This window comes from Lissotriton helveticus, chromosome 7 (assembly GCF_964261635.1).
Source record: "Lissotriton helveticus chromosome 7, aLisHel1.1, whole genome shotgun sequence".
NCBI classification, from domain to species: domain Eukaryota; kingdom Metazoa; phylum Chordata; class Amphibia; order Caudata; family Salamandridae; genus Lissotriton; species Lissotriton helveticus.
In genome coordinates, this window is record NC_136068.1 from 659,917,033 (window position 1) to 659,934,823 (window position 17,791).

Genomic DNA, 17,791 nt, shown 5'->3' on the forward strand with positions numbered 1-17,791 from the left:
GAAGGAGTATAGGACAAAAGGAAATATAAGAAAAAAAACAATAGTATGAGGAGACATGGAGAAGTAAGAGAAGAGAGAGGAGAATATGAAAACAGGGAGGAGTATAAGAACACAGGGGAAAATGAGGAGAGGAATATGACAATAAGAAAAGACGGCAAAATTAGTAGAGAGTGCAAATTATAAGAAAAGAGAGGAGAAATGTGAGTACAGAGAGAAGAGTATTAGAACAAAAAGAAAAGATGAGAAAAAAAAAGGGAGTACCTGCAAACAACTGCAAGAATAAGAACAAACAGAAGAGTATAAATGAAGAAAGAGGAAGGAATGTAAAAAGACTCAGAGACAAAAATGCGGAGAAAAGACAAATATAAAGGAAGACTGACCATATAAGGAGAGAAGGAGTAATATGAGAAGACAGTAAGAACTATGACAAAAGTTTTGAATATAAAGACAAGAGAGAATATATTCAGGAGGACAAATATGCAAAAAGAGGAGCAAGTATTGAAAAAAAGTATAAAAAGAGAGCAGAGTATAATAAAAAGAAGATAGTATAATGAGAGAGGAAGGACTAAGACGATAGAGGAGGGAGTATGACAAGAGAGTGTGAAAAATATGCAAAAAGGGGCGAATATAGGGGCATATTATCAAGGACCGGTGTTAAAATTATCGCCGTTTTACCGGTAGGAAACTGCTGATAAAACGGCAATAATGGGCTTGATAATATGCCTTTGTTAATTCCCATAGAACCCATGTTAACAGCAAAACATGGGCTTCTATGGGAATTAACAAGGGCGTATTATCAAGCCCATTATCGCCGTTTTATCAACAATTTCCTGCCGATAAAACTGCGATAATTTTAACACGGATCCTCGATAATATGCCCTATAAATCCTTAATGTGCACAGATGCACAGTGTGATATTACCCCAAAAATTATACAACCATGCATTTTACCAAAACACATTTACTACTGTAAAACGTTTAAAAAGGGGCAAAGATATGGGCCTATTATCAAGACAGGAGATAAAATTATCGCCACTTTATCGGCAAAAAACTGCCGATAAAGCGGCGATAATGGGCTTGAGAATATGCTCTATGGAATTCCAATCGAAGCCCATGTTAGATGTCTTCACATCTAACATGGCCTTCGATTGGAATTCCATAAAGCATATTATCAAGCCGATTATAACCGCATTAACTGCAGTTTTCTGCTGATAAAGCGGCGATAATTTTATCTCCTGTCTTGACAATATGCCCCATAATTCCTTAATGTACACACATACACAGTGTGATATTAGACAAAAAAATGAGACCATTCATTTTACCATTTACTACTCAAAAACGTTTAAGTGACTATACATATTCCATGTATTTAATTACTACATTTCAGTGAACACTGACTCATTTTCCAAATACATATGCAATTTACTACATTATTTCTGCCACTATTACATCAAAAAAACTAACTCAATGAAACAACAAAAACGCACAACGGGCTTGTAAATCGATCCAGACTATATATAGAGGGAGAAAAATGAGAAAAAGGACAGAACAGGGAGTATCAAGAAAAAAATTAAATATAAATATATATGAAGAGAAAGGGAAGAAAATGAGGGGACAGACGGAATAAGAGGAGAAACAGGAAACTATAGACAAAGAAGGGCAATATGACCACAGAGGACAATATAAAAAAAGACAGTAGTACTGAGAGAGACAAAGGAGTAAGAGGAGAGAGAGAGGAGCATAAAAAGAGAAGCTTGAAATTATGAAAAAAGGAACAAATATAGGTCATATTATCATATTATGGTCTTGTGAATTCCCATAGAAGACCAAGTTAACACCATAACCTGGGCTTGTATGGGAATTCCCAAGGGCATATTATCAAGCCCATTTTCGCCGCTTTAGCAGTGGTTTCCTGCCGATAAAAGCGGTGATAATGTCTCGCCCTTTCTTGATAATATGGCCCATAATTCCTTAATGTACACAGACGCACAATGTGATATTAAACAAAAAAACATAACAGCATGCATTATAGCAAAACACATTTACTACTATAAAATGTTTAACAAGTGACAAATATAGGGGCATATTATCAAGACAGGTGATAAAATTATCGCCATTTTATCGGCAGAAAACTGCAGATACAGCGGCGATAATGGGCTTGATAATATGCTCGATGGAATTCCAATCGAAGCCCATGTTAGATGTCCTTCACATCTAACATGGGATTCGTTTGGAATTCCATAGAGCATATTATCAAGCCCATTATCGCCGCTTTTCTGCAGTTTTGTGCCGATTAAGAGGCGATAATTTTATCGCTTGTCTTGATTATATGCCTCATAATTCCTTAATGTACAAACATGCACCACATATATTCCCATACAACTTATCAACTCACCTTTCAAATTGATTTGTAGAATAAGAAGAATGCCACTCACACAGTAGATATTCTTATACAGAATCTCTCTAGTTCAGTTTTTGCAGCAAAACCACGAAATGGAACATTTTCCCTCCCATTTTACACATACATACATATAAACAACCAATTAAAATCCTTCACACATTAATTCAAAATGAAACACACATTTTTAATGCTTTAACATTTCAAACCTTTCCAACTGACATAACTTTCCACCCTACCCCTAACAAATCATGCAAAAGTCAACTGTCAACAGAGGTCAAAAGTTCAGCACTGTATAAAATACTGCTCCTCAACAAATTTAGACTGCATAAGCATAAAGATAAAAGGTCTAATTACAAGCAACCAATATATAAACACATACACTTGATAGATATCTGTGAAATATATATTTTTAATGTAATTTTCTTTGCTTACGTACGCTTATGAAACGATTTTCAGAATTCGCACACTACGTGTACACTAAATATACCGTTAAAAAAACAAAAGTAGTATATATCACTAAATTTTCACAATCCCCGGGGACCCCATCCCCTGTGGCTCAAATATAACGTTCAGGACCGTGGGGGGAGCCCCAAAACACCCACGGTCCCAGCCGGCTCCCTGCATCCTTCGGGAGCCGGGATTGCTTTTTGTCAGAGAGACCAGTTACATGCTGCTCTCTCAGACGAAAAGCAATCTGCTTCCCTACTTGAAAGAGAAGTCTTGCCCTAACACAGCAAACAGCAGTGTCCCAGGGATAGGCACCCAGTAACACTACAGGAGCAGGCCCTTGGAGGTGGTGGTCCCCAGGGCCATCAAAGGCTTAACAAAGCCATCAAAGAATTTGACCTTGAGGACCATTGTAAACCCCCCTAAGCAGTCCTAGGACGACAGGAAGTCCTATAGCAAATAGCAAACTTTTCCAGTCAATCTACACACATATATAAATAAATAAAAAATCACATTTATTCCCACATTACATCAAAACGAAACACACTTTTATATTGCTTGAAATTTTCCACCCTTTCCAAATGACAATTCAACCCTTCCCCCATTTCACAATCTGCCAGTTACCATAGAAACACTTCAGGGAACACCTAACTCAGCACACAGGTGAAAAGTTCATCATACATTGTTGCAAATTAAAATAGCAAGTGTGCTTGACTTGTGAATATACCAGCTTATCTTATGTAACGTTGTTTTCTATCAGTTTTTCTTAACCATTAACAATCAGGCTTTTAAAAAACAGAAACATGCATCCTAGCTTAGTGTAGAATGTTCTTGAACAACCAATCATTTCTTTTCTTTTTTTTTAAACTGCATGTTGTCCACCATTTTAGAAAAATCTTACTTTTCAAACTGCCATTTCATTTACAGAGAACTTCAGAGTACATCCAGATCTCTTTTCAAGATGTTTACAGTGTGGATTGTGGGACACAGCTATATTTTCTGGAGGTACGCACAACAGAAAAGAATTCACAAAGACCTACGTTTACCAATGTAGACATTAAATGGATTGGACAGAGAGGATTAAAGTGGCATCAATTGATGCCATTGGTTAAATCCTTTTTACATCTCCAACACCCTGACCTCATAATTGTACACTGTGGTGGCAATGACCTAGGCACTTTAACAGGGGTAGGTCCGGAAATGCTTATGAAGGACACCTTTGCACAATTCATGACACGTTTCCCCAAAACTGCCTTTGTCTATTCTAATATATACCAAAGGCAGAAATGGAAGAGGTCCAACCACTATTGACCACAGATTGAAAAAGCTAGGAAACATATGAATAAATCTGTTTCTGCCTTTCTCCGAGACTATAGAATGGGGTCCATATACCACAACAATATGTGTGTCAATATGCATGACATCTATAGGAGAGACGGTGTACATTTTACAGATGAGGGAAACAGAGTCTTCCTCTTGAACTTTGGACTCTGCATTGGTACTTACTTGTAGGTATTAAAATCTCCCAATAAACACAAGGGCTCTTTTTAGAGCCACCAAACATCTAAACACATACACTTCATAAATATCTGAAAATATTCTTCTTTTTCTTACTTCAGTACGCTTATCGGACGACTTCCAATCTTCGCACGGTACGTCGTCCATACGTGCTTGGTACACGTACAATAAATCTACCATAAAAAATATAGCCTTTATCACTAATTTTTTATAATCCCCGAAGACCCTATCCCCCGGGGCTCAAATGTAACGTTGCGGACCATGGAAAGAGCCCCAAGACCTCCACGCTCCCAGCCGGCTCCCCACTTCCTGCGGGAGCCGTCATTGCTTTTCATCACAGAGAGCAGCTTACATGCTTGCATTCTACTTTCAAAGATGATTTCAACAGTTATACATTTTATAACATAATATAGTACTGCACGCTAAAGGAGAAAAGTCAGCACAATTATGATAGAATAGAAAAAAAAAATTCTACACTCAACAGACTCGGAAACAGAGTACGCACTTTAATTTAAAAACACCCTAACACAACTAGTTTTTGAAACACATTATACAATAAAATGCATCACAAAATAAGCTACATACATGGTGACTGTATCGTAACGTCACATAGAAAAAAGAAAGCCACTCTTACGCTACCAGGAAAACACAACAACAGTACAAGCCCAAATTTCCATTGTAGTGAATTCTTAGTTGCAAATCTAGTTGTCAGATCGACACACACACACCCTCATGGCAGTTCGGCTGGACTGTTCCCATGAGGCACAGGGTCAGACTGATTTGCATATGGCCATGTCTGAACTGGGGTGGCAGAGTGGGCTAAAGAACAGTGATGGATTAAACCCAGATCTGTTGACGGGGTGTGAGTGTTTGATTGGTTCAGATGCTCCGTCCATCACCACCCCCTTTTGTACCGCTTTGCTAGCCATAAGTTGCCAGGGTATGCTCAGACGTGAGTCCCTTGCTCACTTTGCCACTGGATTCAAGCTAGCCGGGCTGAAGACGGCTGAAATGCCAGAAACCGGTCATCGGAAGCTTGTTTCCTGTCCAGGGAAGGCATGGCTTGGCAGTTCGGGCTGGACTGTTCCCATGAGGCACAGGGTCAGACTAATTTGCATATGGCCATGTCTGAACTGGGGTGGCAGAGTGGGCTAAAGAACGGTGATGGATTAAACCCAGATCTGTTGACTGGATGTGAGTGTTTGATTGGTTCAGATGCTCCGTCCATCACCACCCCCTTTTGTACCGCTTTGTTCACCATAAGTTGGCAGGGTATGCTCAGATGTGAGTCCCTTGCTGACTTTGCCACTGGATTTAAGCAAGCCGGGCTGAAGACGGCTGAAATGCCAGAAACCGGTCCTCGGAAGCTTGTTTCCGGTCCAGGGAAGGCATGGCTTGGCAGTTCGGGCTGGACTGTTCCCATGAGGCACAGGGTCAGACTGATTTGCATATGGCCATGTCTGAACTGGGGTGGCAGAGTGGGCTAAAGAACGGTGATGGATTAAACCCAGATCTATTGACTGGGTTTGAGTGTTTGATTGGTTCAGATGCTCCGTCCATCACCACCCCCTTTTGTACCGCTTTGTTCGCCATAAGTTGGCAGGGTATGCTCAGACGTGAGTCCCTTGCTGACTTTGCCACTGGATTCAAGCAAGCCGGGCTGAAGACGGCTGAAATGCCAGAAACCGGTCCTCGGAAGCTTGTTTCCGGTCCAGGGAAGGAATAGCTTGGCAGTTCGGGCTGGACTGTTCCCATGAGGCACAGAGTCAGACTGATTTGCATATGGCCATGTCTGAACTGGGGTGGCAGAGTGGGCTAAAGAACGGTGTTGGATTAAACCCAGATCTGTTGACTGGATGTGAGTGTTTGATTGGTTCAGATGCTCCGTCCATCACCACCCCCTTTTGTACCGCTTTGTTCACCATAAGTTGGCAGGGTATGCTCAGACGTGAGTCCCTTGCTCACTTTGCCACTGGATTCAAGCATGCCGGGCTGAAGAGGGCTGAACTGCCAGAAACCGGTCCTCGGAAGCTTGTTTCCGAACCAGGGAAGGCATGGCTTGGCAGTTCGGGCAGGACTGTTCCCATGAGGCACAGGGTCAGACTGATTTGCATATGGCCATGTCTGAACTGGGGTGGCAGAGTGGGCTAAAGAACGCTGATGGATTAAACCCAGATCTGTTGACTGGGTGTGAGTGTTTGATTGGTGCAGATGCTCCGGCCATCACCACCCCCTTTTGTACTGCTTGGTATACACCCGCACCACGCCCATTCAGCATATCCGTCACTACACATGTGACCCTATGTATAAAAAAGACAGAGCGCACGTGTTGTAAGCCATTTTATAGTTGCTCCCAAAGCACCGAACAAGGGGCCCACTACTATGTGCGTGGCTTCTTTGGTCACTGAGTTAGTGGTGCCCGAAGCACTGAGCGGGTGAAGAACCTGCGATGATGATGATGGGAGCATGAGTATGTCGTTAGCCAAGAATCTGCACCATATATGAAACTTCTTTGTTGAAGATCGGAACTACATCATGAAGAAGGTGTCTTTTCCACGAACAGGTGAGCAGTGAGACTGGAATACGCATCAGAAGGAGTCAAAGGGTTGTAGCTGACTACATACAAAAATGCGACTTACTATTTTAGACAAACGCACTCCAACATAATGTATTAATTTACATGTTTAATTTTTTTTCCCCAATAGCAGTAACGTTTTTATAATCACTGAAAGCTCGGGAATATATTCATAATACAAAAAAATCATAAAAATGTGACAATGAACGTCTATAAAAGCGCGATATTATCTAACTCCAAATTAATATAGCAACAATTACCAATCATAACATCTTTCTTTTAATATCTTTTAGATATACGGCTTCACAATGGATTATGTAACAAGCACAACGGCTATAGCACAAGGTGAGCAAAGAAGCTTGTATCTGAAACAACGACAAGTTATCTGTGAAACGAAATAATGTGTAGTATGCAGCAGGCGCGGAAAACACACATTGGGCTAACGGGGCTTCAGCTAGGATGAGATAGCTTCCTGGGCCCACACACAGTCGCACCCGAGTATGTCACCGCTCTTTCAAAGACATTTTGCTAGTTAATGAGGCTTTGATATCCATCCCCGCTTACACCCCCTGCAGCTTCACTCTTCTTTTTGCTTGAACTTAAGCCCCCCGAAAGTTTTTCCTGCCCCGCCCCAATATTTGTGACTGTGGTTGCGCCTCTGGCTTCAGGTACCCCCTCCTTTGTCGTGTGTGTCTCTCCCACGTTTGAATGTCCCTTTTTTCTCTCTTTCTCTTTCTTACTCCCTCACATCGTTTCTCTTTCTTTATTAAAGTTTTGGACGCTGCTAACTCTATTCTGCTGTATACAACCTTATCTGAATTGAAATGATTAACTCTCTTGATTACAGTGAAGGCTTCTTCCACACGTAGAGCACCATCTTTCAATCACTCCAATGGCACTAGGTGACGAAGAATTTTGTTTCCGAAACAACAAAAACTTATCTGTGAAAGGAGAGAGTGGGTAGTGTGCAACAGCTTGACTGTGCAGAAATGTATAATTACCTCCGAGCAGTGACAACAGGTAGGTTACAACAGTCTGAGAAACAGATCTACAAGATTATTGCGCCACTTTTGTGTCACTTTTAACATAGGAAAAGTGGCGCAAGCAGCTGGGACATCTGCATCTCACTTTTCAAGAAAAAATCTAAACTCCAGACTCTGCGAGACACTTTTAATATTCTTTTCTCTCTCTTTCTCTCTCTCGCTGTCTGTGACATCATTTCTCTTTCTCTTTTACAGTTATAGACACTGCTGTCTGCTTTGACGTGTAGAACAACAGTTGAACTCAAGTTGTGAATTCCACTGGGCGCAGTGTTTAAAGAAGGGTAAGCACAGAGGCCTAGATATACAATGCCTTCATTACAATGCATTAGAAATAAGTCGTCATATTTACAGTCCCGTTGTGCCACTTTTGTGTCAGAAACGCAGTAGGCACTTCCATATATACACCACTTGAACGCGGCAATATAACAGAACTGGAATGTACTAGGCACACTACACACGTAAAACCGTAGTGTTACCTTTATTTGTGAAAGGAGAGAGTGGGTAGTGTGCACCAGCTTCACTGTGTTGGAATGTATAATTACCTCCGAGCAGTGACAACAGATAGGTTACAACAGTCTGACAAACAGATCTACAAACTTATTACGCCACTTTTGTGTCACTTTTAACATGGAAAAGTGACGCAAGGAGCTTGTAAATCTACGTCTGCCTTTTCAAAGAAAAATCTCAACTCCAGACTATGCGAGACAGTTTTAATGTTGTTTTCTCTCTCTTTCTTTCTCTCTCTCACTCTCTGTGACATCATTTCTCTTTCTCTTTTAAACTTATAGACACTGCTGTCTGCTTTGACTTGTAGAACCACAGCTAAAGTGAAGTTGTGAATTCCACTGGCCGCAGTGTTTGGCCGCAGTGTTTATATAACGGTAAGCACAGAAGCCTAGATATACAATGCCTTCATTGCAATGCATTAGAAATAAGTAACCCTGGGTGAAGCACTACGCTACGCTCGCGGAGTTTGCGAAGTTTTCGCAACTTCGCACTACGCGAGCTGCACGTAGCACAGTGCGAACATGTGTAGTGCAGCGTAGCGCAGTGGTCATTTTTTGCTTGTTCGCGGTCCTGAACGTCATGTTCGCGACCGCGAGCAAGCAAAATGACATCCCGGCGAGATTCTCAACGCGAGGAGGTCAGGTTTCTCATTGTGAGTGGTTGCGCATGCTCGCGACCGCTCTCAATGAGAAACTACCTGTTCGCTTTCAGAAAGCTGCCGCTCGAGTAATAGTCTACTCAAGCAGCAGAAAACTACAGCTCGCACTGTGAAAGATGCCGTTTCCAATGCTTGCACAGTGCCAGATGCTTGTCCGCACTGTGCAATCATTGAAAACGCATCTTGCACAGTGCGAACATGCTACTACGCAGCTCGCGTAGTGCTACGTGAAGTTCGCGTAGTGCGAAGTGCACTTCGCGTAGCTTCGCGTAGCGCTACTTCACGAACTACGCCTACCCTTAGAAATAAGTCAGCATATTTACAATCCTGTTGTGCTACTTTTGTATCAGTAACGCAGTAGGCACTTCCATATACACACCACTTAAACGTGGCACTATAACAGAAGTGAAATGTACCAAGCACACTGCACACGTAAAATCGTAGTGTTACCTTGACTTGTAATGCTTCAGCTCATTTACTCACATCTACATAATTCTAAACTCTAATTTTTTGTTTTTGTTTTGCAGATTACCAATTGTAAGTCTTTTGGAGTCCATTTCACAATTTGTTTATAATATTGTTTTTTTAAAGTTATTTTTCTAGTTGTTTATAATATACTTATCATTAAGTTTTGTATACAGTTATTGTTTTAATAAAACTTAATAAAATCTACATACTTCTTTTTGTTTGTGTGGGGGGGTGACGGTCCACAATAAAAATGATATTTATAATGTTGACGTACTATAAGATATTCAAGAGTAGAATTGAAAAGTACTGAGTTATATTTTTTCTGGATAGACTACAACATGGTGACGAAATCAAAGTAATGCGAAACAATGTGTACCACATATACAAACCTCTTGCGAGATTTTCCCATGCAAACCTACCCCCCTACAAAATTAAATGTATGGGCCTCAATGACACCCCTCACACCACGGAAACAATCACCCCACAAAGATTTCTATATTGTGTGAGAGGGGCTGCGTGCCCTCCGCCTGGTGCCCTGGAGTCCGCTACACCCAGACCCGGTTGCTGCAGTGTCATGGGAGAAACAGCCATTACAACGCGTTCATAAGCATGTGTGATCGTCACCACGAAGCCATTAGCACGCATATTTCTTTACCACGCATGCTTTTACAACTAGTAAACATTTACCACGCATGATAAACACATAATCATAATAATGTCTTTGTGTTGACGAACACGTGCTTCAAATTAGTTTTTAGGTATACGTGTGACCAAGTCTGATAACATCAGAGGCCAAGGACAAACACCGTGGTGTCTGTGTCAGGAAATCTCATTGATCACAGAGGAGATAAGCGGAGGGTAAAATGAAAGTAACAGATATAATAAAAATAACGGAGGAAAACTACTAAAATGGTGGTGCACAGAGTATGTAATGAACGTTTGGCGCCTCGACACTACATTTCAAATAAATATAGATACAATATGTTTAATATTATATTACAAAAGTATAGCAGCGGATGACACACACGGCCTGGGAAAAGAAACTGGCAAATGTAATACCTGAAATGAGGAGAAGTTTGCTTGGCGAACTTGAAGAAAAAGAAAAAAACGTGGGCTTGGAAACTGGTGCACAACAAAAACACGCAAAGTTGTACACACTATCATAGAAATATAGCTCATTTTTTTACCACTAAACTTAGTTCTCAAAAATAACTCTTTTATTTTATTACGGCTCCCCACGTCCTTTGTGAGCCCGCATTGCTTTATCAGAGACAGTAGCTTATATGCTGCTCTTTCTGACGAAAATCAATCTGCTTTCTTACTTGAAAGAGAGAACAGATTAACTTGCTCTCTTTTTCAAATAGGAAAGCGGTTTGCTGTGGTGTAGTGAAAGCGGCAACAATACCGCCCATACCAAACAGCAGTGTCCCGGGAGTACTCACCCCTAGACACTGCAAGAGTCGGCTCTGGGAGATGGCGGTCCCCAGGGCCATCAAGGGTTCCAGTAAGGGAGCCGCGCGACCCCCTCCCAACATTAAAAAATCCCGGGGAGTCCAAGTACCCGGGGCTGGAAGGTCATTTTACATATTACTGCCCCAGGAAGGTGGCGGTCCCGGCAATGTGTACGGGGAGAGAGGGAGGGAGAGCTGAAAACATACTTTAAAAAATATATTTTTTTCTTAAAAAGCCCCGAAGGGTTGCCGGTCCCTGAGACTGAGGGGAGGAGGACCGTAACACCCCCGCACACTTCAAAATAAAACCACAGAGGGGTGGCGTTCCCAGGTACTCAGGGCACCTTACAAGCCACCCATCATGGAAAAAAATTGCCCCCGGAATTTGCCCCCCCCAGGACCTAATAAATAAAACAGACATGTCTTTTTTTTCCCCTTGTCCACCGCGTACGAGTACGATACGCGTACTCGGCGATTTGTTTATTTAAAAAAAAAAATGTTGGGCCTAAAGATCCATGTACGACCCCCTGAACAAGCCTAGAAGGTCAGGATATTTCTACCCTGCCCCCTTTCCTTATTTCTCAACTTTGTTTTACTGTTTTCTTGTGAGTCGGTTCTAGCGACGAACAAGATGGCTGCCAACACTTCCTGGTTTGGAGTATTGACAGACAGTTAACAGCCAATCAGCATGCAGCTCGTGCTCGTGATTGAACGGATCTCCGTACGCGTACACTACTTCGTCTCTAGATATCGCTATAATTTTACTTTTAATTTTCTCAGAAACTACTTAACGGATTTACAACATTTAACAAAAAGCACAATCTGCGAACCGAACTCTACCTCTCTGCCAAATTTGGTGTAATTCCCGCAATGCACTGCTGATGACGTCACATATTACATCACTCATGACATGGTCAGGGACATCACTGATGACATCACTGATGACATCTCAAATGACATCACTGATGACATCACTGATGACATCATCTAGTGAATGTTTTTTTCTGAAATTTAAATATGTTTTATATATGTGTATCACAAGGTTGATGGAAGAATAAATGGTATATACGTGTCTAAATGGATGATTTTGTTTGTGTAAAATTTATTGTATAACTGATTAATTAAGTGTATCTTAGCAAATACATAAGTTAGTGAATAATGTTTAAATATGTCAATATCTGTATCAGTCAGTCAGTCAAAACACTTTTATTCGATAATTTAAAATCATAAAAAGACACAGGTACAATCCATTCATGTATAATGAACAACAAACAATTTACATTTAAAAGATTTTAAAATTCATCAGGGTACTATTAAAACATAATGGCAATTTATCAATTAATTCATATAATGGATCTTAAAATAACCCTCTAGTACATTCAAAAACAAACTGGGATATTCGGGGCACATATACTCTTCTTATTGATCCGCACTCCAGCTACTAAAAAGCTAGCGACATGAAATGTAACACGAGGAGTACTTAGCAGTTGCAAATAGAGAAGGGCAGGCCTGACCTGTATAAACCCCGCCTCCCTCAAAATAGGCAACAAATACTTTTTCCTAATATCTGAATAGTACTCACAAAACATGGTAAAATGTAAAGTGTCTTGTGAGGAAAAATTGTCACACTTGCAGGGGTTAGAGTTTTCCGGAGTGCCCCATGTTGGAAAAAAGCCCAATGTAAGATGAATTAAATTAAATCGAAATCTAGTTAGCAGGTACCGATGGAAGGGTTGCGTTACTAAGTTCAAGTAGGGCCCAAGTCCGGGGGAGCTTACTAGTACGTAATTCGCTCTTACAGTGGGTTTTCTCATTTCCAGCTCCTCCCTCTCTGATGTAAAAAGGTTTACCATAGCGGTTTTTATCTGATTTACATCCTCTCTCTTTATACACTCAGGGGAAAAATAGAGCTCTGGTCGCCCTAATTTTGAGAATGTTAATTTAATATAGGCCAACCATGGGATCCTACTGTCTCTCTTCAGGGCAAGGGAATCTTTTAGGATCAGATGGTTCAATGAAATTTCCTGGTTAAGCCAGGTCTTAAGCCAGCAGATCAAGGGGGCGATTTTCAGTGAGTCTTTAACATACCCCAACCCTAACTCTGCATGGATGGAAAAAGTAGGGGTAGACTGTGGCACTGATAATAAAGATCTTATGAATTTGTTTTCAACCACTTGAATTTGATCTTGTAGGTTATAACCCCAGATTGCTGAACCATAAGTAGCAATTGCTAAACATTTAGATTTATATACCTTTAAGATTGCCTCCATTGGTCTAGCCCCTAGCCGTTTTGTAAGTCCCATGGGGGCTGAGGTGCATTACTTTTATGTTTCTGTTGGGGCCCCCAGGCCCCTCTTTCATCAAAGAGGAGCCCTAAGTATGTAAAAATGGGCACGCTTTTCACCTCTTCACCACAACAGAAGAAAGTTTTTACTTTTTTCTTTCTACTATATTCCCCTACAATCATGATCTGTGATTTTTTTGTGTTTATTTTCAGGTCCAGAAACTCCATAAAATTGCCGAAAGTATCCAGCAATTTTTTCAATCCCACCCCAGAGCGAGCTAAAAGAACAGCATTGTCCGCGTAAAGGAGGACCGGGATGACAGTTTCTCCCATATGCGGCACATCCAAAGAAGCCTCCCTTAAGGCAGGCTCTAATGCGTTAATATATAACGTAAAGAGAAGAGGGGCCAATATACACCCCTTCCTGACCCCCTTCTCTGACCTAAAGTGACTCATGCATCTCCCCTCCTGGCTAACCCTAACTGAGGCTAAAAGACCGCAATGAAGGTCGGCTAAAAAATTAACCAGGGGAGGATCAATGCCCAGATCCAATAAAATTTGCAACAGCTTTGACCTGTTCACCAGGTCCAAGGCTGTATAGAGGTCCATAATCCCCATATAAAGGGACCCCTCTTTGGCTTTAGTGTATTTACTTATTAAAAGCTGTAGATTGAGGCACTGATCGAGGGTGCTTCTTTTTGATCTAAAACCATATTGGACATTAGACATGACCCCTCTGACCTCCAACCAATCCGTCAGTTTGAACAAGATGACTCTTCCCAGGTTTTTAACTGCAGAGTCTATCAAGGAGATAGGCCTGTAACAGGAGGGATCTCCCCTTTGCCCCTTTTTAAAACCGGGATAATAATAGATTTAGCCCAAGAAGCAGGAAAGCAGTTTGATCCTGATGCGTTAAAAACGTTTGTCAGAATCTTAGCCCAAAATTTGGGAGCACTCTTATACAGGTCAGCAGGAACACCATCTGGGCCCGGCGCCTTGTTCTTCAGCGTCTCCTCAATAGCTCTTTCAACACCGTTGAGGGGATCTCACACCTCTGGAGCCCGTAGATATTCCCAAAATGAGCCAACCACCGGTCATCTGGTATATTACATTCCAGAGGGGAGTTCTCCTCACCTGAGAAAAAAGGCTGGTTAATGGTCGACCAAAATTTCCCACTATCCCGCAGGACCTCAACTAATAGAAGTTTACTCCAGGCGTCCTATTTAATCGGCTGTTTCCGAACTTGGATAGCCTGTTTGTATGTTTTCCTTAAACTTGCTATCTGTTCCCTATTTCTAGGATTTACTTTCAAAGCTTTAAGCAGGGCAGAGTGTGCTTTTGAACAGCTACTGTCGAACCATCTTTCATCTTTATGCCTGCCAGGTCTATTTTTAGCCATCAGGTTGGTGTTCATTTGTTTGCAGATAGCGTCAAAAGCACCAACTATCTTTATACTTGGTGCCGCATTATCCAAACAGATAGTCACCTCAGTTTCGACCTTGGTCAAGACTTCTAACAAGAAGGTTTCCGGTACCACCTTAGACCATTTAAGTCTTCTACCCTGGTCTTTTGGTGTCAAGTCGCTAACTCCCGTAACCTGTATTTCTTTAAATCCCAAAAGGTCCCCTGGGGCCACCTCTAAAATCACGGGATTATGATCACTAAAAACAGAGGCCCCAACCTCGTATAGTAAAACCTTAAATAAAACTAAGGGTGACATAAAAATATAATCTATGACTGTGTCAGAGTCTTTTCCTTTAAACATGGGTGCCCTTGGTCCTCCCTCGTCACACCCTGATTCGTAAAGATTCATGGTGGGCAAAAGCTTATCGAGGGCCTCCCCTTGCTTTGTGTGTTCAAAATGTGTAAGCACCGCGTAAGGGGGCCCTTCATCTTCATCAATATCACACTGTAGGCCACACGGGTGAATGTTTAAATCACCCGTAAGGATGACCTCAAAAGTGTTTTGATTAGAACTATATGTGGAAAAAAGTCCTCTAAAAAAACTAAATATTGATTTAACCACTTGGCTGCTAAGGGGTGTGTGCGAGGTCCATTGACTTTCCATTGAAATCAATGGAAAGTCCATGACGAGTTACCCTTGTCATTAGCGCTGAAGGGGTTAAAAAATCACTCACAGATGAATTATAAAAATTGATAAATAGCAATTTAGATGTTTGTGAAAGTAACAACTCTACAATCAAACAGTTATGGAAACCTTACTCTAGCTGTTTTAGGGTACCATTCAGCTTAAGAGTAAAGAAGAGTAAAAAGCCACCCTTAGCTCTACCCGCCAGGCCTGGTTTTGCAGGGATACAAAAATGGCTATATCCATCTAAAAAGAAACTATTCGATGTGTCCCAAGTTTCTGGGAGTGCTATTATATCATACGATTTTAAAAATCCCACCAGTTCTCATCCCTGCTTTTTGACCTAATTCCAGCAGTATTCCAAACAATTAGACGGGGTTAGACCTATACCCTGCGAACTTTCACGCCTGTGTGGATATTCAGAGTCACTTGAGAAGTCTGGGGTGGGTGGGTGTTAATTTGAGAAGAAGCGGGAATTTCGCCAATCCGTAGGGCAGGGTACCTTATCTGTGATAGGGGCAATGAGGATATGGATCTGACATTTCTCTGGGTAGTAGGTGGTGGATAAAAATAACCTAAGGGTAAAGGCCTAATGCCGGTATTTGACTGATCGGATCCATCCCAAAATAAGCTATCAGCTACATCGATTTTGTTAAAGTTTACAACAATGCAGTCTCCTGCCAGGCTCATAGGGCAATGATCAACCCATCCTACCCTTCTAACCATGCCATTACATGAAGAAATGTCTATCGCCCCACGAGAGTACTGCCTACACCAGTTCCTAGATTTTCTTAGGAACTCTTGGGTGGTCTCTCTACAATTTGTTTCTAGCGGGGGTACTCCTGTTAATACAGCCACCAAGGGGACTGCTTCAGGGGGAAGGTGCAACTTGGTCTGACAGGGTATTAAAGATTTCTTATTAGAGTTTTGATGGCATTCTAGAGGCTTTTGCCCTATGCCATTGTCAACTGCATATGCCGTTAGTAGCGGAGGGTTCCCCAATGGCGGAGTAGTTATACTCTGTTCTGTATTAACTGAAGTCAAGGTGACTTTAGCCTGTGCCAGAAGTGTGAGCTGTCTGGACATGCATTGCTACATCGTGTTGTCCTCGATATTCTTCAACAAAAGAGTCAATTCACATCTCTTCAAAAGTGCTGAGACGCAAGTGTTAAGTGTATCCACAATGTCTTTTGCAATACCCACTAAAACCGGCTCTAAACGGGTGTTAAACATTTCCTCTATCTTGCTGCTCAATTTGTTAAAAATAGCTTGTTCATTAATGCTGTGCGGATTGGTAACATATTTTGTCTTTCTGGCGCATTTCTTTGTGCTTCGTTTACCCTTGATCTGTTGAGCACTTAGACCGGGTAACTCATCTGGGAGTGACTGAGAGGCCGAAATGACCTCACTTGATTCTTCCACTATAGTATCCTCTGCCTCGCTCACTGATATAGGGCCTTTTTGTGCTGGCAGAATCTCTGAGTTTGCCCCAGGCGAGATCCTTTTGTTTCGATTCGGCCCATCTACAGAGATTACCGAAGGACTCAGTCCCAATTCCTTCTCTGCGTTTGCAATTTCTTTGCTAATAACACCCACAGCTGAGGTTAAATAAGAAATAATAGAGTCTGATTTCCACGGGACTCTGGCTTTTTGGCCCCCCTGACCCCCATGACATAATTGTTTTCGCTTACCCATTCATGGGACTTAGTGGGGTGGCCTGTCCCGGCCTCTTCTGGCCCCTAACGGCCACAGACGGCCCGCCCTTTGCCCGGGCTTAGCCCGGCGCCACCCGCGCGCGTGCTGCGGGACGGGAAGCATTCCGCTGTTTAGTAGCGCCTCCGGGTGCAGGCTGTGTGGTCACCGGTGCGCCAGTGGTCCCTGAGGCACCTGGGAGTTGGATTTTCAAGCCGTTGCCCTCACGGCGATGGATAGTGAAGCTCAGAAGCCTCGCAGCCGTTTCCCTCACGGCGGGAGCTTCTTGGTGCACAGAGTGTCGGCATGTCTCGTCCCCTCTGAGCGCTCGGTGCTCTGCTGTTTATTGGCGCCTCCGGGCACAGGCTGTGTGGTCACCGGTGCGCCAGTGGTACCTGGGGCACCTGGGAGTTGGAGTTTCAAGCCGTTGCCGTCACGGTGATGGATAGTGAAGCTCAGATGCCTCCCAGCCATTTCCCTCAAGGCAGGTGCTTCTTGGTGCGCAGAATGTCGGCGTGTCTCGTCCCCCCTGAGAGCTCGGCGCTCTGCTGTTTAGTGGCGCCTCCGGGCACAGGCTGTGTGGTCACCGGTGCGCCGGTGGTTCCTGGGGCACCTGGGAGTTGGAGTTTCAAGCCGTTGCCCTCACGACGATGGATAGT